Genomic DNA, 22,410 nt, shown 5'->3' with positions numbered 1-22,410 from the left:
GAGGGTGCCTTCTACTTCCAATGACTCCCTACTGAGCGTCCTACTGCTTTCAGACTACCTAAGAGAGAACAGCACCTACACTGATACTGGTGAATATACCAAGTCAGGAGTCTTCCCCGGGCACTGGCTCACTCCACTTTGGCTTGAAGTCCGTGCTCATCCTCCATGAAAATAGCTGAAAACAGCTGAGTCTAGTTCCACAGGGACAGTGTGGGGAAGGGATCCCCCAGAGAGAGCAGAGCCCTCTTCTCTTCAAAAGGAAAATACAATTTTCTCAAGTATCTCTTTTAGTCTACAGAAAATATGGAAGCTCTAAAATATGTAAGCCAAACAAATAAATAAAGGCCAGGGATTGGGTAAGCATCAAAATTGTGGAGTAATTGTATCATGTGGATTAATCCTAATTCTGATAATTTCCCCCATAAACAAAATCAAGCTGTGTTTATTAAGCCAGTATTTTAAAATAAAATAAGGGGTTTTCAAAATACTTAACTCACAATGATAAATTTTCCATATGCAAAAATATGATTGGCCACTAATTTGAAAAAGTATATACATAATTCTTAATAGATTTAAGCAAAAGCATTAAATTTTAATGTTTCAATTTAGGAGAACGGTATATTTATTTCAATATAACTTCAAAGGAGGGCACTTTGGTTTAGCATTTCTCAAGAACTTTGCATATGTTAGGAAAATTGTGTTTACAAGGATATTCATTGCATAATGGTTTGTAATAGCAAAACCTTTAGAAATAACTAAATTCCTATAAATTGCAGGTTAAATAAATTACAGTATACTCTTAAAGCACAGACTCTAGTTATTAAAAAAGGCCAGTATCTATATATAGATATTTAGATAGATACTGAAAAAAAATCTGGAACTATATTAAGTGGGAAAATGCCATATACTTATTTATGAGGGTAAAAGGAAATACAGGTTCCAAAGAGAAGAATACCTGTCTGAGGTGAGAAAGAGATTCTATAAGCTTTTTATTTTTTTTTACTGTTTGTTTTTTAAAAAATATCTGATTCATATCGTGCTTAAAATGAAAAAAAAAAAAAAAACAGAATCTCATTTTCATTCTAAGCAAAAAATGAAAATACCAGCTTTGCACTGAGTTTAGAAAAGAGAAGAAATCTCAACATTCAGTATCTCTTACATTGTGAAAATTAAGCATGTTAGAGCCTAAAGAATTTCCCCAGTCCCTGCTCCATTTATATAATTTGTAACAGGAAGGACTTAGAAACAGAAAATCCTTAAATACAGTGGGAGGATTAAAAGCATTTGCAGCATAGGAAAGTACTTAGTACCGAAGTGAACGCTTCCCCGAGGGAGAAGCAGTTAGACATAGACCTGTGTCATTGTGTTCTACTGGGCATTTAGCATGACACTTGAATTATATAATTCTGTGATAAATGTAAAAAATGCTGTGTAATCCTTTTTTACTTCAATCTACTATGAGAGAATAGAGATAGAATTAAAATTGCTGAGCTGTTGGGCTTTACACAGTTTATATGACCTTCATATTTTCTCTTTTGCTTTATTTACATGTGTTATCTCTGGTGTTACTTAATGAATTTAGACAGAAAATTAAAGATAAATTCATATTTCCAGCCAAGACAGTATTGTCAATTCACAATGTTACACTCTCCAAATGTTTCAAACAAATAATAATAGATTTTTTAAAAAACAGAAACTTTTAAATATGAGATGTTTTCATGGATCTTAAGAAGAATATAAATTATATAGCAAAAAAAATGCAGTGGCATTGAGAGACACTCTACCTTGGATGTTGTGGTCTGGGAAAAGGCAGAGAATACTGAGAATTTTGATGTTTGTGGGATAATGGGGACGAAACTTTCCTGCTGTAAGTCTAAGGGTCATAAGACTGGAGCTTGGCCTGCTTTCTGAATCAAAAGTCAGTCAGTCAGTCCAGAGAGCTGGACTGGGTTGAATTCACTTATAAAAGAAGCTTAAATAAACCCTTTTTGCTACCATTATCTTGGGTTTCTACAAAGCTACGTGCATAGGGAGACAGGAGAAATGCAGACTCAATGCCCGTTGAGCAAGCTGTTTACCAGCTTGGGAACCAGGTATGTACCTCCTTTATTATTTTCCAGCATGGAAAATAATAATATCTAACATAAGGCCTGAATCCTCATCTTGTATCTTGAGGAAAAGGGTAGAAGTCAGAAAATTGGTAGATAAAGTTGACTGGTTTCCAAAAGAGAATAAATAAGAGAAGAAACTGCTGCTCAAGCTGAACCTTCAGATAAAAATTGCACACATGAGAGAAATACAAATGCCAATGAAAAAAAAATTAATAAATGAGTTTACCTAAAGATTAAGAGGACTGAGGATGCTCAAAGTGGTAAAGGAAGAACACCTCCTCCCTAAAGGACTAATAAACAAAAATAGTGAAACAGGGCATTAGTAACTTAAAGAAAATTCTATGAAATTTAATCAGACACAACACAGAAAGAGAAATATAAAATATATTAAAAAGTAGAGAGATGTGGAGGAGACAATATATAAAGTAGGAGCCCCAGGGAAAGAGAATGGAGAGAATGAGAGAGAAGGAATATTCGAAGAAAAAGTGGCAAAAACTGTCCAGAATATTTTAAATACTTGGCTTTCAAATTAACTTGCACATGCAACACTGAGCAAAATGATTGCATAAATAAACTAATCCAGACCTAGAAGTTGAATTGATATTTTATACATCAACTATATGAGCACCGGGTTGCAAAGCTGCCCGTAGCCTCTGCAGTGCCGATTCAATCCCCAGTTGCTCCCCGGCCACCAGAGAAGGGTCCCACATGGCTTGCAGACCTCTCCTGCCGCCCGCTGCTCCCCTCAGCAGTGTACTTCGGTCCTTCTGCCTGCTCTGCTCCCCGCTCTGGCTCTGGTGAATTCTCTCACCCTCCCGCGCTTCTGACTGTACCCAGTGCTTGTATAAATAAACAAACAAACAAATAAATAAATAAATCTTTAAAAAAAAAGTTATAAGCTACCACATAGAAAATATACGATTTGATAGGATTTTTTTTAACTCTGGGAATGTTCAAAAAATTTCCTATATAGATTAATGGCAGTAGAGCTCACAGATCTCAAAAATGACCTACCAAATAAAACTGAATAGGAACATTCCACTTTCTGATAGCAGGAGAAACCTGTACAACAATAATATACAACAATAATAGAAAATTTTTTTTAATTTTTTTTTTTAAAGATCTATCCATATATTTATGCAAGCAGTGGACACAGTCAGAAGTGCGGGAGGGTGAGAGAATTCACCAGAGCAGGGAATAGAACAGGCAGACTGATGAAATACACTACTGAGGGGAGCAGTGGGCATGGCAGGAGAGGTCTGTCATGCCATGCGGGACCCTCGCCAGCAGCCAGGGATTGAACTGGCGCTGCAGAGGCTGTGGGCAGCTTCACAGCCCATCGCTCAACCGCTGCACCACCAGGGGAGGCCCAATAATACAAAATTATTAACTCAAAATGGAATAAGGTCTGGATGTCAGACCCAAAACCATAAAGGCATAGAAGAAAATACAATCAAAACACTTTGAGACATTAGCTTCAGAGAGATTTTTGGGGACTTGGCTCCAACATCAAGGGCAACAAAACTCAAAATAAACAAATGGGATTATATCAAATTAAAAGGCTTCTCAACAGTGGCAGAATTTATCATTAAGATGAAAAGATATGCAACCAAATGGGAGAAAACATTTTCACATCATACATCTGACAAGGGGCTAAGAACTCATAAAACTCAACCAGAAGAAAACAAATAATCTAATCCAAAAATGCACAGAGAGCTAGTAAGCACTTCTTCAAAGAAGATATATAGATGGTGCCAATAGGCACATGAAAAAAATGTTCATCATCACTTATCACCAGGGAGACACGGTTCAAAACTACAATGAGATACCACCTCATACCTGTGAGAATGGTCCATATCAAAAAGACCAGAAAGAACAAGTGTTGGGGAGGATGTGAGGGAAAGAAACTCTCAAACACACTAGTAATGGGAATGTAGACTGATCCAGTCCCTATGGAAAACTACATGAAGGTTTCTCAAAATATTAAAAATACATCCATCATAAGGGATAATACCAAACACGTTCTATGAAGCCAATATTACACTAATACCAAAACCGAACAAGGACAACACAAAGAAAAGAAAACTACAGGCCAATCTCTCTAATTAACACTAATGCAAAAATACTCAATAAAATTTTAGCTAACAGAATCCAAAAATGGATCCATAAGATAATTCACCACGACCAAGTAAGATTCATTCCAGGGACACAAGGATGGTTCAACATCGGAAAATCAATCCTTGTAATCCAACACATCAATAAAAAGAAATATAAGGACCATATAATAATATCAACAGATGCTGAGAAAAAGTAGATACTTCAATAGATACTTCAACAAAGTACAACACCCATTTATGATAAAGGCCCTTGAAATTCTCGGGATACAAGGAACATACCTCAACATCATAAAGGCCATATATAACAAGCCCATAGCCAATATCATTCTAAATGGTGAAAAGTTGAAAGCATTTCCATTAAGATCTGGAACAAGACAAGGATGTCCACTCTCACCACTGCTTTTCAATGTAATACTGGAAGTCGTAGCCAGAGCAATAAGACAGAAGAAAGACATACAAGGAACACAAATAGGGAAGGAAAAAGTTAAACTATGACGATTTGCAGATGATATGATAATACATAGAGAACACCAAACACTCTACAGAAAACCTAATCAAATTAATCAATCAGTTTAGTAAAGTAGCAGGATACAAAATCAACACAAAAAAATCAGTAACCTTACTATACATAAACAATAAATCTGAAGAAGAAATCAAGAAAACCATCTCTTTTATTATTGAAACAAAAAAAAAATCAAATACTTGGGAATAAACCTAACAAAAGAGGTAAAGGACCTAACAAAGAAAACTATAAAACACTGTTAAAAGAAACAGAAGAAGACACAAAGAAATGGAAAGATATCCCCTGCTCACAGGTTGGAAGAATTAACATTATCAAAATGGCCATCCTACCAAAAGCAATTTACAGATTCAATGCTATTGCAATAAAAATTTCAATGACATTCTTCAAAGAAATAGAACAAATATTAATGAAATTCATATAGAGCCAACAAAAACCCCAAATAGCCAAAGCTTTCCTGAAAAAAAAAAAGAAGGAAATGGAGGTATCATACTCCCACACTTCAAACAATACTACAAAGCCATAATAATCAAAACTGCATGGTATTGGAACAAGAATAGACACATGGACCAATGAACTAAATAGAAAACCCAGAAATAAACCCACAGATTGACGGTCAACTCATCTTTGACAAAGGAGCAAAGAATATGCACTGGAGCAAAGAAAGTTTATTCAACAAATGGTGCTGGAAAACTGGGTCGCTACATGCAAAAGAATAAAGCTTGACTACTACCTCACACCATGCACAAAAATCAACTCAAAACGGATTAAAGAACTAGACATAAAACCTGAAACCATAAAATATATAGAAGGAAATATAGGTGAAACACTACATGGCATACACCTCAGAAACATCTTTAAAGACACATCACCCAAAGCAGTGACAGTGAAGACAAAGATAAACAGCTACAACTACATCAAATTAAAGAGCTTCTGCACAGCAAAAGAGACAGTAACCAAAACAAAGATACTCCACCGATTGGGAGAATATTTTTGCACACAACACTAAAGATAAAGGACTGATCACAAAATTCTTCAAAAAGCTGGTGAGACTCAACAAAAATAAAGTAAATAATCCAGTCAAAAAATGGGCAGAAGAGCTAAAAAAGAAACTTCTCCAAAGAGGAAATACAAATGGTCAACAGGCATATGAAAAAATGCTCAACATCACTTGTAATCAGGGAAATGCAAATCAAAACTACAATGAGATACCATCTTACACCAGTGAGAATGGCACATATTAAAAAAACTAGCAACAACAAATGTTGGTGAGGATGTAAAGAAAAGGGAACTCTCCTGCACTGTTAGGTGGAGTGCAAGCTGGTCCAGCCACTGTGGAGAGCTGTGTGGAGATTCCTCAACCTTGTAAAGATGGAGCTTCCATGGGATCCAGCAATTCCTAAGTTTATAGCAGCACTATTTAGAATAGCTAGGCTATGGAAACAACCCAAATGCCCAAAAATAGATGACTGGATCAAGAAGATGTAATACATACACCCAATAGAATATCACTCAGCAATCCAAAAAGATAAACTCATGCAATTTGCAGCAACATGGATGGAGCTGGAAGGGATCATGCTCAGCAAAATAAGCCAGAAAGAAAAAGAAAAACACCCGATCTTTGGAAAACCCTAAAAATCAGCAGGAATTTAGAAAATTTAAATAAGGGACCAGGAAAAAACTCAATTATAATAAAGTAAAAAATCAAAATCAACAAGCAACTATAAACCAGAGACACACTTCAGGGGGAGAGGAGGGGGGAGGATCAAAACAAGGGAGGAGATGGGAATTGTATGGGGACTACAACCAAGATGAAAATGCATACATTGTGCAAAAATGAAAAAATAATGTAAAAATATATAAAATTTAAAAAATAATAAAAAAGACCAATAAGCAGTGTACACAACCCAGAGGAGTCTGAAAAAAAAAATATATCCATCATATGTCCCAGCAATTCCACTGCCAGGTAGATACCCAAACGCAAAACCACTAATTCAAAGGGATATGTGTACTCCTGTGTTCATTGTAGCAATATTTACAATAGCCAATTTGTGGAAACAACCTAAGTACTCAATGGCAGCTGAGTGGATTATAGAAATGTGGTATTTACATACAATGGAATACTACTGTGCTATAAAAAAATGAACCCTTGTGATAATATGGATGGAACTGAAGGGGATTACGCTAAGCAAAATCAGCCAGAAGGAGAAAGACAAGTAACAAATGATTTTACTGCTATGTGGAATATAGAGAAAAAAACAAAGGGGTCAGACAAAATCAAACCAATAATGAATCCTAAAAATCTGACTGTAAAATTGGGACAGTGGAGGAGTAGAAGGGTGGAGAGCAAAGTATGAGGTTACCCAATGGACAATGAACCTATACCTCTGAACCTATACCTCTGAATCATATATTGCTGTAAACCAACAGTACCTCATTAAAAATAATATATTTTTTTAAAAAACAGCCTTAAAGACAGGCATACTGTGACTTTGATTCTTAGGGGGACTCCATTTGCATTGTATTATTTTTATATGTAAAGAAAACATCTGACCCCTTCTCCTGCACTCTCTTTCCTTGAGAGAATCCCAAATATTGATCCCAAGATATAACCTCTGACTTGCCGTTATAAGTATTTATTTATCTAACATTGTCTGCCACTACTTTTCAGTTTCTTTTTTTTTTTTTAAAGTAGAGTTTTTGTTTTTTTTTTAATAGAGGCATGTTTTATTTATTTATTTATTTATTTATTTGTTTGTTTGTTTTGTTTATACATGCACTGGGTACAGTCAGAAGCGCGGGAGGGTGAGAGAATTCACCAGAGCCAGAGCGGGGAGCAGAGCAGGCAGAAGGACCGAAGTACACTGCTGAGGGGAGCAGCGGGCGGCAGGAGAGGTCTGCACGCCATGTGGGACCCTCCTCCTGTGGCCGGGGAGCAGCCGGGGATCGAACCGGCGCCGCAGAGGCCGCGGGCAGCTTCGAAACCCAGCGCTCAACCGCTGCGCCACCGGGGAGGCCCTCCTTTTCAGTTTCTATGTTAACAATTCAACAAGCTTGGTTGTCCTACCTCCTTGGACCCAATGTGACAGGCAGGCATGTTCCTCGTCCTGTTTGATAAACTGTCTCATTATAGTTTAAGGATCTTTGGAAAACCCTAAAAATCAGTTGGCAGCTACAATGACTTTCTCTAGGTAGCCTTTTTTTGGCCATTAAAAAGGACCTAGAGGATCAATGATCATTTTCCTTCCTTTCAACCTTATCTTTTAAAGTTTTGACTTAGATTTATTACCTAACAGACTAGAAAGACAGGAGAAAAGTCACGGCTAGAACAACTGAATAGAACTGTTGATTATGATTGACAAAGAGCCCCAGTGTGTAAGAGAGAAACAAAGGGACCTTTATGTGGTGGGAAACATGTGACCAGCTGCCCCACTTCAGCCAGAGCAGTCCCATTTGTTAGTCTACTTTTCTGGATTTTCTTCAAAATTCTGATTGAACCTGGTCCATGCCTCACCCCTCCCCACTTCCATTATTTTTAATAAGGAGTGAGAAAAGAGGGATCTGTGAACAGCCCCTATGGCTTCTTTGAGCTAAATCTTCCCCTCTGTTTTCTAAAATATTGTCTCCAATGTTTAATCAGTAAAACACCTACACCCATTTATAGGTTATATTCATGTATTACTTGCATTCACACTTTATGCTGATATGTGCCTTCTAAAACAAAAAAATAAATATACAAATTAAAAGAGATGCAAATAAATGTAATTAGAATTTACTTAATATTTCTCTATACCTAATGTATCATCTTGTATTCTTCTTGTGTCCCCCCTTTTCTGGGGGCTCCTAAGTAAAGGCAGTTGTGAGAGGCATTTGTGAACAAATGTGCAGTCTAAGAAGCTGAACCTTTCTTTACACATCATCTGGGAATGTGACAACACAGGCAGCTACCCCAAGTTTTTGGATATGCTAGGAAGACCATGTAAAAAGCAGAGGAAAGTGCTCAGCTCCAGGGTTCTAGAGAACTGAAATCTTGTCCTAGCCCTAGTGATTAATCAGTTTTGCATCTCTGAGACAATTTTTTTAAAGTCTCTGAGTTTAATGTCACTGGTAAAAGTAATAACTTTCTTCCTGTTTCTCCTAATTGTGGTAAATATCAAGTGAGGTCATAGATTTGCAATTACTGACCTATTTCTTCTAATTATTATAAATATCAAACAAGGCCATGGATTTGCAACAGTTCAGTAAAGGACAATGTGGAGTGGAAATATAGGACAATGTTGTTAAATGGTAGGCAGGGTTGTGACCCCAGCCCCTAGCATTCATTGAATCAGCAAACTTAATTCAGCACAAATTCACCTCTGTTTTGCCCTCCCTTACCATGTAAATGATCACTGAATATCCAACCCCTTTATTTGAAACTGTAGTGAATAATTTCCCAAGTATTCCTCTCAATGTTTTAGGAACATAAAAGGTAAGAAGGAGCTGAAGATACTTAAAAGATCATTTCAGCTTGTGCTCTTATTTTTGGATGAAGATACTGCAACTCAAAGAATTGAGTGTTTTTCTCAGGATCACACATCTGGGAAGCAGCTCTAGTTAGAAGCTGGGACTCCTACAATGCCTTCTTTTTCTTTTTCTTTCAGTGCTGATTCCTACCACGCTCGTTCTCCAATAAAGCACTGAACCCTCATCAGCTGTATGTTTCTCTCAGTACAAATCATGGCCTGATGAAATCTAGTCTATTCTCCATCACAAATGTTTCTTCCATTATCTTTAAGCCTCACAGGTCAGTTTCACCTCCCACCTAAATGCTCTTCACTTTTTCTTGACTTTTACTTGACTCCTACTCTGACTGCCTTATTAGCTACTAGTGATATTCTCTTGTCAGGACAAGATTGTGGATTAGCTGGTCAGAGACGGCCATTTAAGTTGTCATGGAAGGTGTCTGTCCTTTTCCAAGCACTGACAGCTGTTGTGTGAGTTGCTCAAGGTAAAATAACCTTCTCGCAGAGGGTAAAAATAAGAAGGTAAAAATAACCTTCTCACAGACATCTCACACCAGAAGTAGGTGTAAATATTTTAGAGAGGAGAATTTAGAAATGGGTGAGAGAGATGACAAGAGTCAAAGCCAGTTAAATGGATTGCAGCTCATTTCAAGGCCTTCAAGAAGCTATTTCTTCTCTAGGGTTTGTTTCTCTAGTCAAGAGGGACTTCCTTTTTCTTTTTCCTTTACTTCCTTTGGCTTCAATCAGCCGCTCCCTACCTCCTAACTGGGCCATCCAAAACAATCTCTGCCACATGTGAAGTCATGCTTATGTAATATTTTCATTGTCTACTACTTAAGCTTGTTTCTAGGTATTTAATGGAAAAATATTCCCTATGATTAAAATATGTTAAACCCCAGGATATATCTTTCTAATGGGGTAAAAAAGAGAATAAGTTAGTGCATTCATTTAAAAAATGTCTGAAAACGAAGACTTGACCAATAGCATCACTATAAAATGAAGCAGCCAGAGATGACAGTAAAGGCCTGGCAAGATCTTTTTCTGTGTGTGTTGTCCATTCATTCTTGATTTTGTTTTCATAAACTATCAATGTAGTATGAATAGGATTAGAATGCAAATAAGCAGATCACCAATATATCTTTTGAGAACAAGGAAAATGTTATATAAACTTTTTACCAATTTTTCTTTTAGGTGTATCTGTTTGTTTAAATATTTATGTCACTCTGACTTGTACTGAAAGAAAGAATGTTTAGCACTTTCTTGTTCCCCCTGACCCCCACCTGAGTGTTACAAAGCATGTTTGACACCAAAGCACCAGTAAGTCCCCTAGCACAGAGTAATATTCCATAAAAAATTATTAAATTTAACTGACAGGTATTCAAATCCAACTGTAGTCAAGAAATTAAAATGTTTTTCTTTTTCTAAATTTTCATGTTAAACACAATGTGAGCTTAAGCTTTAAATAAAAGAAATTACGAGACCTTTAGTTAGAGGTGGGGATATAAGATTGCAGACAACACAGTTTGAGAGCTACCTAAAACATTCAAAAAATGAGAGAAATGAGATCAGTGCTTCCTGGAATGTGTCATAATTCTCCTAAGACAATGGGTCTGTTAAATAATCACTAAAAGGAGGTGAACTTTGAGTCTGGAAGATGTAGGAGAAAGGGGGTAGATCAGAAGATATGTGAAGGAGCCTGGAAGTGCCCTATTATCTATCTCTTGCTTCTCCCTTCCTTCCCATTCCAGACCCAGTATGTTACTCACAGTACAGGGGGCTGAAGGCTGAACTCTTGACAGACTCATTCTCTGGGGTTCCTTAAGCAAGGAGAAAGAAGGAATAACTCCTTGCTTCTTCACCTCTTACTCTTCCAGCCCTGCCAGAAATAAAAAATAATAATAATAATGGCAAAAGCAATCTTCCTGTCTGCTAAACTCTGATGTTACATACAATAGGATCCAAACACGCTCCCTGGGCCTCATTAGTGAAGATTTTTGCCACAGTGTCCTTAAGAGTATGTATACTTGCACGTGCGTGTGTGCGCCTATCTTTGTGTGTGTGTGTGTGTGTGTGTGTGTGTGTGTGTGTTGCCAGAGAGGTGAGGAGCTTAACCTTAGTCCAGATTCACCATACTAATAATTCTTAACTTCGGAGGGTAACCAGTGGCACATTTTTCCTAGTATAAATGTAGTGGTGAATTTTCTAATATTATGTATTTGAATGCAAGTTAAAAAAAACTAACCACGTTAAAAAAAAAAAAAAAAAAACTATCCTGAAGTTTGAAATTTATCTTTCACATTTCAAAAAGATTTCACAAAATAATCAATGTTTTAAAACTGATACAAATTTATTTCACAGAACACTCACTGCTTTACATCTGTCTTGATCACATGCTTTTGTCTTCTGCTATCTCACCATGAAATCTTTTTCTTATCCTTTAAGGATCCTCAGAAGGCTAACATAACTAGTTTGTTAGCTTACAGGTAAGATTCCAAAGGCTTGAGTGATTTGCAAAACTTTCACAAGTATCTTCCAGAAACACTCAGTTGCCTCAGGATCATTTATGGCATTTGAAGATTTAGATGAGAGAAAGGATAAAGGTGTACAGTGATCATGTCCACAGGTGGCCATGAGTACTTCCTACACAGAGGGCGGCAGTAAGGACATTTTAAGTATGTTTGGAACAACCTGGGTATTTGATATACCTTTCAACTTTAATTTTAGGAAATATATGTACAGTTTAAGGGTTTCTGGTAAAAATTTATTTGAACTGAAATGTCATCTAAGTGTAAAATACACCCCAATGGGATATTTGTATAAAAAAAACCAAACAACCTCTTTAATACATATTTGCCTTGATTAAATGTGGAAAATGGTAATATTTTAGATACATATATTGAGTGGAATAAAATGATTTAAATTAGTTTCACCTTTTTCTTTCTACTTTTTCAAAGTAACTACTATACAGTTAAAGATGGCATATCTGGCTTATATTGTATTTTCATTTGATAGAGCTAGTCCAAAGGGCAGTTTTGACTTAAATCAAACTACTATAGTGTACCCACCCGCCTAATCAGACCACTAGCAGTAAACTTTATACTTCTTTGGCAAGCATGTGTTTTGTTCTTAAATAGAATTAGTTAAGACTTCAAAAATTAAAGGAGGTTGGAAAGGAAGCAAATTTAAAAAAAAAGACCAAAAAACTACAGCTAGTAAATTTTCTCCATGAATAACAAATTCAACTGCTTCTCAAAAATCTCTGAGTTCTAACTCTTGAGGAAAATATAGATTTAGTCACTGATAGAACCATAGAGAAATGTACAGTGGAAGTTACAAGATAAAAAGGAAATCACATTGTGATCAGATTTCCATGACACTGCGTGGAATAATTTGGAAATGAGAGAGGAATGCTTGAATAATAACTTGTGGGACTGGAGCTCTGTACTTACAGAAAACACATTTCTAATAATACAGTTATTACTACAGAATTTCAAGGGGTAAAAGGTGGAGCTAGCACCTGTAACATTTCCAAATCAGAGCTTTGTCTGGGATATTTTCATTTCAGAAGGTTTAGCCCTGCTCAAGGTTGAGCTACTTCTGTGCCTTAAAAATCCTACCCTTGAAATCTGGTACTAGCCTTGAAAATCACTATTGCACACGGTAGCCTTGAGTTCTGGTACCTTGGATGCTCTGTGTGCCCCAGCCACTTACCTGCCAATTGTACCTCCAAACACACTCATTCACCTACAGTGCTCAATCCGATTGAGAGCTCCATTATTCACCATATCACAACATAGAAACCTGAGTCAACTTCAACCTGCCCTTCTTCCCTAACCTCCCCAACACCATCAACAATCAGACACCATGTCCAGAATCTCTCAATTTTATCCTCTCTCTCCATCCTCGCTCATCCTCTCTATAATTGACCCAATAGCCTCAGAACTGAGCTCCCAGGTCTTTAGTGGTATTCTGTTGAAATCCGTACTTCAGAATCTTTCATGAAATACCTAAAATTTAAATATGATCAAATATGCACCTCCCCTGGTGGCGCAGCAGTTGAGTGCTGGGCTGCGAAGCTGCCCACAGCCTCTGCAGTGCCGGTTCGATCCCCGGCCGCCAGGCGAGGGTCCCACATGGTGTGCAGACCTCTCCTGCCATGCCCGCTGCTCCCCTCAGCAGTGTATTTCGTTGGTCTGTCTGTTTTGTTCCCCGCTCTAGCTCTGGTGAATTCTCTCACCCTCCCGCGCTTCTGACTGTACCCAGTGCTTGTATTAATTAATTAATTAATTAATTAAAGAAATAAGGATGATCACATCATTCCCCATTTAAATACATTCAAGGATGATACATCACCTGTGGAATTCAGATCTTTTATCTGACCTCTAAAGTCCCCACAAAGTCTACAACTTCATTAATTGCTACTCCCTGATTCCTACTTTATTCTTAAATAATATCAAATGTTTCTAACACTCAGTAGACCCTATGCTGTCTTATGATTTTCAGTTTTTGCTTATATTTGTCTTTCCATCTGGAACACCTTTCCTACAAGATGTTGTCCTTCAAGACCCAATTTAGTTATAAGCTATCACAGAAAGCCTTTCCTGAACCTTCAGACTGAGCTATGAGCACTCTATTCCATATTCTCACAGCATGGGGGAAGATTTATAGCACATAACATGTTGTATTGAATTTAAACTGGCTGTTAAGTTTCTGTCTCTTCTGTTAGACTCTAAAGATGCACTAAAGCAAGGACCAATACTTACTCATCTCTGTAGTTCCACTGCTAGCATCAGCTGACTTTTGGTAAATATTTAATGGAATGAATTAAACAAGGGGTAAAGTCCAAAGGGACTAGGGTTGGAGGTCATTATATCTGGAAATGTACTTAGACTCTTGGTGGTCTCACTGTCAACTAGGGGTCTGAAATTGCAGGAATGCCATAATAAAGTGAGAAAAGAAAACAGCCACAGCTGTTGACATAAGAAAATATCTCGTACGGAGGGACTTACATAATCACTGGATACACATAGGCAGGTTCACACTGGCTGCCTGAAGTCTGGACCCTTCACTCTCCTATTGCCATCCCTCAGGAAGTATGTGGCTTTATTACGAAATTGCCCATTATCTACCCTGAAAATTTGTTTTGATCAGATTTCACCATTCAAAACAACAGTTATTTCAGGGAGTACAATTTTCCCAAGTCCACACAAATTCCATTATGCTTATGATTTAAACAAGATATAGTGGACATAGGGCCAGCCTCAGGGAAAAGCAATATATCAACTTTCATCATGAAGAACAGATGCACTTGAAAGGAATACACAAAATGCTTTACCCAATCACAATTTAAGAAAGTTTCCTGATGACTTTCCCAATTTGCAACCGAAAACTTGTGGCCCACAGTGTGACAGCTGTCCATTCCCATCCAGGAAGATCAGTGGGAATGAGAAGACTGAATCTGCAGTCTTAATTTCTGCCTAGCACCAATGGCTTTGCCTTGATGAGGTGATGAGGTGCTAATGGTAAGATTGGTTTTGTGTTTGTGTTCCATTCCATTACTAGGCAGTGGGTGTTTTGACATGTTTAGAGATCATGATTAATATTTCACCCCCAATTTATTGAGATACCCCTTTAAATGTTATCTAATTGACTGAAAAGCAATACATCCCCTATAATGAAGAACACCTGTCCAGAGGGCAGCCAGTGGAAAGGGGAGCTGCCTCTTATATCCTCTTCTCCCATGTTTGCATTTGGCTTTATTACAGCAGCAAACCAGTCACCCTAAGAAGAGCTGATCTTGTGGCTTGAGATTTTCCAAACCAGATGTGCAGATGAATGTGGAGATTAGCAACAGGAAAGCATATTTGAAAAGCTTTTAAGTCCACTTGAACTTGTGTAGGTTTCACAAGCACTCTGTGAACCCTGAGCTTATGAAAGAGTCTTTGTTTGAGGACCATGGTACCTGTAGGCCAGCAGATTGACAGCTATTTCAACATGAAGACATTGAGACAACTGGAGCCCTGGAAAACGAGCACAGCAGCCCCTCCCTCCCTCTTCCTCCACACTTCTGGGCAAAAAAAAAAAAAAAATGGCCCCAGGAAAGTATAGCATGTGTTGGGACAGCAGGAAGAGTAGCAGGGACAGGAGAAAGAGCAACAAGGTCAAGACTAATAGCAGACTAGCAGAGGGAGGTGATGGCCTGGGAAGAGAGGCAAGTCTGACAACCCTGCATTATGTTGTCAAATGCTAACCCAAATGAATCTTACTCCTTTTTAGACTGTGGGAAAGGGTGATTATCTTTCTCTAGTGATCATACCTCTTCAAATGTTAAGCAGATGACAGATAATTTTGTGTGCAAAATATAGTTGAGCCCAAATGATAAAGGTATGGTAAAGGTAAAAATTATAAGCATTGCATATATGCAACTGCATACGTATAGAAATAATACTTCCCCCACATGCATCTTTATACTAGACTATGGGTTATGCAAGCTTTCTTAGCAATTTCTTGTGTAAGCAGATATCTGTTCTCATCCATGACATCCCAAGGATGCCGTGTGCCAGATTGCCTACTGCATGAAGACAGCAGCTGTTGGTGCTGGTCAGCTGCTCACCCAGATGGGTTCTGTACAAGAAATAAACACCTTGTATAGTGCACAATGTGACTTCTGTGACCCCCAAAAAGACTAATTCTGGCAAGACCCTCAAAGGAACTCTCAACTGCCAAGTTCCCTCTGATCGAACATGAGAACTTCGTCAACTCAGTCAAACCAGGTGTGGACAATGACGAAGTCGCCAGGACTCATTCCCTCTCATACTTGTAAAGAGACCATCCTTACACACTGTGACAGAGCTGGATGAGATGTGATCAGTTTGACCTTATCGCCTACGATGGTTCTTTGCTTCTCCACGAGTTACACTGGCTTTCTTCATATTCTCCCCTTAGCCCTGGGCCTTTGCAGTTCTGCACCTAGCCTTTACAATGTTAACCCTGGGTTTATTTTCTGCTTGACCATCACAAATTCAGAAATCCCCTGTGCTGTCATTAGGAATCTACCCATTCCTCTAACCCATTCCTCTTACCCTACCTGTTCTGTCACCTGCCCTGTCTAATGTTTCTGCAAGCACTTTTACCTACCTAAAAGTTACATTAATCACTATTTGGTTATTTTGTTGTTGCCTCTCTGCAACGAAAATGTAGGTCTATATAGGAATGGGCTTTTCCTCTCTTCTAAACTGGTTTTGAGTACTGAAACAATGCTTGGAACATGGCAGGGGAGCAGTAAATATTTGGTGACTGAATGAATGAGTAAATGATGTGAGGGAAATGTACAGTTCACTGAGTTGTTCCACATCATGGTTAGGTAGAGGGGGAGCTGTGACTCAAACCAGGCTTTTGATGTCAAATTCTATGCTATTTCCTGTCCACAAATTTGCCTCTATTGCAAAACTTACATTTGGTTTCGATGTTTATTCTTGGGAAAAGTAAACTAATCTAGACGGGAATCCTAAGGCCACTGTCATTACTTTCATGATTTGTTATCAGCTATTCCATTTTTAATCCACCCAAAGTTGAAAGCAGCAGTTTCCCCAAGAGACACTCAAGACAAGAGTTTCTGGAAAAGTGGGAGATATGAAGCCTCAAAGATTTTGGGGTGTTTCCAATGACTTCCCAATAATGAGTGATAATAAGGAACTCCCAGGGGACAGGAGGCTCGCCATCTTGCTTTCAAGTGAACATATTCTAATCATGATTATCGTGAGTTTGTCACCTCAGGCATGGCTAAAATGACTTTTCTGACTCCCCAGGTCCTGACAGAATGCATTTATCCCTCTGAGGGCTGCGGGCTTGGCTTTGCTTTCTACTTCTTGTATGTTCCTCATCACAAAAGCCACATTTATAAAGGACTGCAAAAGTCTAAAATATTTATGTGCTTATTAAATATATACTGAGCATTTATATTACTGTTTTTATATTATGAAGTACTTTTCTGAAATACAAGTGTCACAATCTCATTATTAAAACTTGGAACATAAAACTTGTACATGAGAAAAGCATACTTAAGCCCATATAATTTTAAAGCTAGAGTCATTTGATCAAGTTAAAAAAAAAATTCTCCTGGAATTATATTTTATATTTTCTTTAATGCTTATAGTTCATTGAATGTATAAATTAACTTGTGAAGGACTGGCATTTTTATAAAAATGTTCCATCTTCAATTTCATAAGCATGATTATATTCCCATTTGGTAAGTATTTTAAAAATATAGCACAATAAACACATATTCATTATATATGTAATATATACTGTGCATGGATACTTTATATACATTCATAGAGAGTCATATCAAATATATGAAGGACTTACATGAAGGATTGCAAAACTTCACTAAGATATATGAAAAAGAGTTGACTACATATCCAAACAATATATGCATTACATATATATGAAAATATATTTTAAATAACATGGATCACTTTCAATATAGTTTTGATATTTTTTAACTTTAAAACAATTTTAATAGCTCTATTGTATTTCATCATATGGTATTTGCATATGTTATTTAATTGTTATCCTACTATTGGCTATTTAAGTAGTTTCCAAGTGTTCACACAGTGCTGACATGAACATCTTTATGCACATGTGACTGACTGTACACAGTATTGATTATTTCCACTAGATTTTCAGTAATGGAGCTATAAGATAAAAATATATGTACTTCTTGAAGAATCTTGATACATAGTTTCAGATATTTTTCTAGAAAGGTTTGAACTAATTTATATGCCCTCTGACATCTCAATTTAGTTTGTGATGGTTCTATTAATATTTACTCATTTATAGGCAAACATAGCCGCTCCCTCTTATTTTAGTTCACATTTCTTTGAACATAGATTGACATCTGAGAAAACCACTCAGCTGTTTTACTTGTACTTTTGTTAAAGTTCCCACATTCAGAAATCTGACCAAATCCCAGGTTGTTTCAGGAAGATTATAAATGGTGAGCTGGAAAACATTTAACCATTGTCTGGGGAGGGTGGGGCTTGTCTGTAACCTATGCTGCTTTCTATGGTGTAATACTCCCACCATGCCCTCTTTAAATCTCAGAATTTATTTCGGTATATGAAATGGGTGAAAAAAAATCACTGCAAAATATATAACCTTCTAGCTATATACTATGGGCTATGTACTAAGAACTTATGTCTTTATCTCAGTTTTCTCATTTGTAAATTAAAGATAACAGTGCCTACCCCATGCATTTATTAAGTATTTTGAGCTAGAACTTTAAAGCACAGAAAATACTCTCTGATACCTTATGAGTGACACATAGGGTGAGCTGTGATTATCACAATTACTGTCATCATCATCATTTTCATTTTTACATTCCCATCCTTCCTATATATATGTTGGTTTTAAATAAGATGCTTTATCAGCAAAGCAAAACAACATAAACAAAAACCACCACTAACACAAATAAACTTCAACAAACTTCTACCTGGGGTCTGAGTCCAGTTTCCACGATGCTACACAAAACTGCAATGGCCAATGTAGAATTAAATTGTTACTTGCAGCCCCAAGCTATTAGAGACAGTCGTGAGACTTCTTACTTGCCCTTGCAGTCCTTTTTACACAGAAACAAGGAGCTCCAGAAGGTTGTTATGCCCCCCAATATAAACCTAAGACAGGGCTCCAGCTCTGTTTTTCATGGAAACTCTGTTGTGGGTGATTCACTTCTACAAAGAACAAAGTGCTGGAGGGCCAGCAGAATGGCCCTTTTCAGAAACGCGGAACTTCTTTAGGGGAATTTCTTCCACATAAAGAGAGACCATTCATTGCCTTACAAACATCTAAACAACGATTGTCAGGACCATGCCAAGAAGTGGTTTCAGGTGCCCATGGAAGTCTTCTGCCTCTTCCCCAAGTTTCCCACCTGCAAACAGGACACAAAGAAGGCTGCTCCTCACTGCAACACAAGCACTGGAGAGGCACTCAGTCAGCTTTTGCTGTGAGTGGATGAATGCCTTGTCTGATTATTTGCACTAAGGTGCACATGACTGATCTGAAATTGGAGCTGAGAGTAGGAAGAACTGACAATACTATTTCGTACATTCTTAAAGAAGTAGAGGGGCAAAGTAAAGACTGAGGAAAATGGACAGAATGGTAAACGGGATAGCAAGATAGACTGGCCCTAGTTAGAGCACTTCTAGCTTATCCTTTAAAGAATAACTTAGTTCTAAGGGAGGGGTCCACCACAGTGTACGACAAGCCAGGAAACTGGCGATTTCGCGTGTGTATTCTCCCCTGCTCAACTCTGAGCAAACAAACCATTCTTTGATGGCTATTGCCTTAACTTAATATTTAATCTCTCTCCTTTGCTGCCTTTAATCAAATGGGTGTAAAGACATAGCTCCTCCCTCCAGGAAAGGTTTGGTTTATTACTGGGCTTGTGACCATATAAAAAGAGAAACCTTTGCAGAGAGCAACAGCCCTCCCCTGATCAGGGGGAACAGCTTGTGTTGCATGCACACAAAGGTGACAAATTCTATGAATGACAAATCAAGTCCCAGCAATTTGAGAAGTGTTTTTATCTTTGGTACATGATAAAATTCTTCCCCAGGAACGTATTAAAAAATAGAAAACCATGGTGAGATTGTTGCTCATTGCAACAAGGGGGAAATAAACAAAAACTGGATTTCTCAAATCTATTTGTTCAGCGTGAGAGCTTCAACTTTGTGTCTGGCTATAGAATTTAGGCGAGGAGAAAATCAGACAATTATTCAATGGATTTGATCAGTATAGACTGTTAACTTGGATTAGTTAATTCAAAAGAACCCTTTTAATAGCAATGCCTTTTTGCTAAATTACCTAAAATATTACTTCAACTCTAATAACTTTTCTGGATTGAAAATAACCTTAAGTGTATTTTTCAGTCAATAATTTTGTAAAATATTAAATCTTTATGCTCTGCTCAATATACTTTATACTGATTTAGTTGTATATACTAAAATCACAATATTTCCACAAATATATTTATTTTTTCATCTTTAAAACCAATGTAAATATTTTGGGCCTTCCTGGTGGCGCAAGAGGTTAAGACACAACCTATGAAGCTGTCCACAGCCTCTGCTGCACGAGTCGGATCCCCGGCCAGCCAAGGAGCAACACACATGGCGCAGCAGACCTCTCCTGACTAGCCTGCTGCTCCCCTCAGCAGTGTGCTTCAGTCAATCTGTCTGTTCTGTTCCCCACTCTGTCTCTGGTAAATCCTCTCACCCCCCACACCTCTGGCCTGTACCCCAGCTTTTGCATGCATAAATAAATAAATCTTTGAAAAAAAAATGTAAATATTTTAACTAGAAACATAAATTAAAAAGCAAATTAATATAGAAATTAGGTCATTAATTATATGTGCATGAAAATGAGCCATGTGTTTGATCAAATACATGTTTATATCAACAAATGTGTTCACTTTAATTTTCTCATGAACGTTAATTACATAAACATTTCTGGGAAGAGGGTGAAGAAGATATGAATAGATGATGGCATAGGATGCTTTCCTTTATTATTTTATTTTTCATTGCAGTAAAGTGCATCATAATTTGCTATCCTAATCATTTCTAAGTGCACGGATCAGTAGTGGTAAGTACTTTCACTTTGTGCAGCCAAGTTTCAGAATTTTTTCCTCTTGCCAAAACTGAAACTGTATAGCCATTAAATAACAATTTTCCATTTCTCCCTTCCTCCAGTACTGGATAACCATTATTCTGCATTCTTTTTTTCTACAAATTTGACTACTTTAGATAATTCATTTAAGTATTTGTTATTCTTAAATATTTGTTTCCATAGGGCTGGCTTATTTCATTTAGCATAATATTCTCAAAGTTCATCCATGTACAGCATGGCTCAACATTTTCCTACTTTTAGATGCTGAATAACTTCATTGTAAATATATTCCACATTTTAGTTCTTCGTTTATCTATTGCTGGACTCTTGGGGTACTTCTACCTCTTAGCTATTGCAAAGAGTGTTGCTATGAACATGGTTTTGCAAAGCTCTCCAAGATCCTGCTTTCATTTATTTTTTGATATATAGTCAGAAGGAGAAGTGCTGGCTCATATGATAATTCAATTTTTAGTGTTTTGAGGAACTGCCATAGTGTTTTCCACAGCATTTGTATCATTTTACATTACCACCAAAAATGCACAAGGGCTCCAATTCTCACTCGCGCTTATCATTTTGTTGTTTTGGGTTTTTTGACAAGTCATCTTTTACAAAAATGATCTTATGTTTATTGATGTAATGTTGACTTACAACACTGCATGTACTTTAGGAGTATAGATTTAGACCTCTAGAAATGTATGTTATACACTATACCCACCACCAAAGTATCCATAATCTTCCACCATAATCCATAGAGACCCCCTTTGCTCCCACTACTCCACCTTTCCCTTCTGATACCCAAGTTCTGTTTTTAGATTTGAAGGGTTTATTTGACTTGCTTTTGTCTGTTTCTTTGCATTTTTAAAAATCTATCACATATAATGGAAATAATTTGTTTTTTTGTCTTTCTCCTCCTGAATTATTTCACTTAGCATAATCCCATCTAGTTCCATCCATGGATGGCAAATGGCAAGTTTCCACCTATTTTTTTTTTTTTACAGTTGAATAGCATTCCATTGTGTATATGTACCACATCTACTTTATCCAGTCATCTGTCATTGGACAATTACGATGTTTCCATAGCTTATAACAGCCATCCTAACTGAAGTGAGGGGATGGAATGAAATGGTATCTCATGGTGGGTATGATTTGCATTTCCCTAATAATTAATCACAAACATCTTTTCATGTGGTTATTGAAAAATTGTAAATATTCTTTGGAGAAATGTCTATTCGGTACATTTGCCTGTTTTTTAATAGGGTTATTTTTGTTGTTGCACTGTAGTTTTTTATATATTCTGGAGCATAACACATTATCAAATATATGACTTGCAAATATTTCCTTCCATTTTCTAGGTTGCCTTTCTTCAGTTTGCTGATTGTATCCTTTGATGCAAGAAGTTTTTAATTTTGCTGTAGTCCAATTTGTCTTTAGAGCTTTTGTTGCCTATACTTTTGATGTCATATATCTAAGAAATACTTGCCAAATTCAATATCATA

At 37.2% G+C, this 22,410-nt stretch overlaps 1 protein-coding gene across 1 annotated transcript in view; it reads right to left on the bottom strand.

The window, feature by feature from the left end:
• The window catches only part of PIK3R1 (phosphoinositide-3-kinase regulatory subunit 1), a 470,555-nt gene that overhangs the window by 372,403 nt on the left and 75,742 nt on the right, over positions 1-22,410 (bottom strand). The window contains exon 2 of the mRNA XM_054688102.1: positions 11,020-11,129. The gene's annotated coding sequence lies outside the window, so the exon portion shown is untranslated. The remainder of the gene's footprint in view (positions 1-11,019; positions 11,130-22,410) is intronic.

Source organism: Talpa occidentalis, unplaced genomic scaffold (genome assembly GCF_014898055.3).
Source record: "Talpa occidentalis isolate TD23 unplaced genomic scaffold, MPIMG_talOcc4v2.1 talOcc4.6, whole genome shotgun sequence".
NCBI classification, from domain to species: Eukaryota; Metazoa; Chordata; class Mammalia; order Eulipotyphla; family Talpidae; genus Talpa; species Talpa occidentalis.
This window is presented reverse-complemented; position numbering and strand designations above follow the sequence as displayed.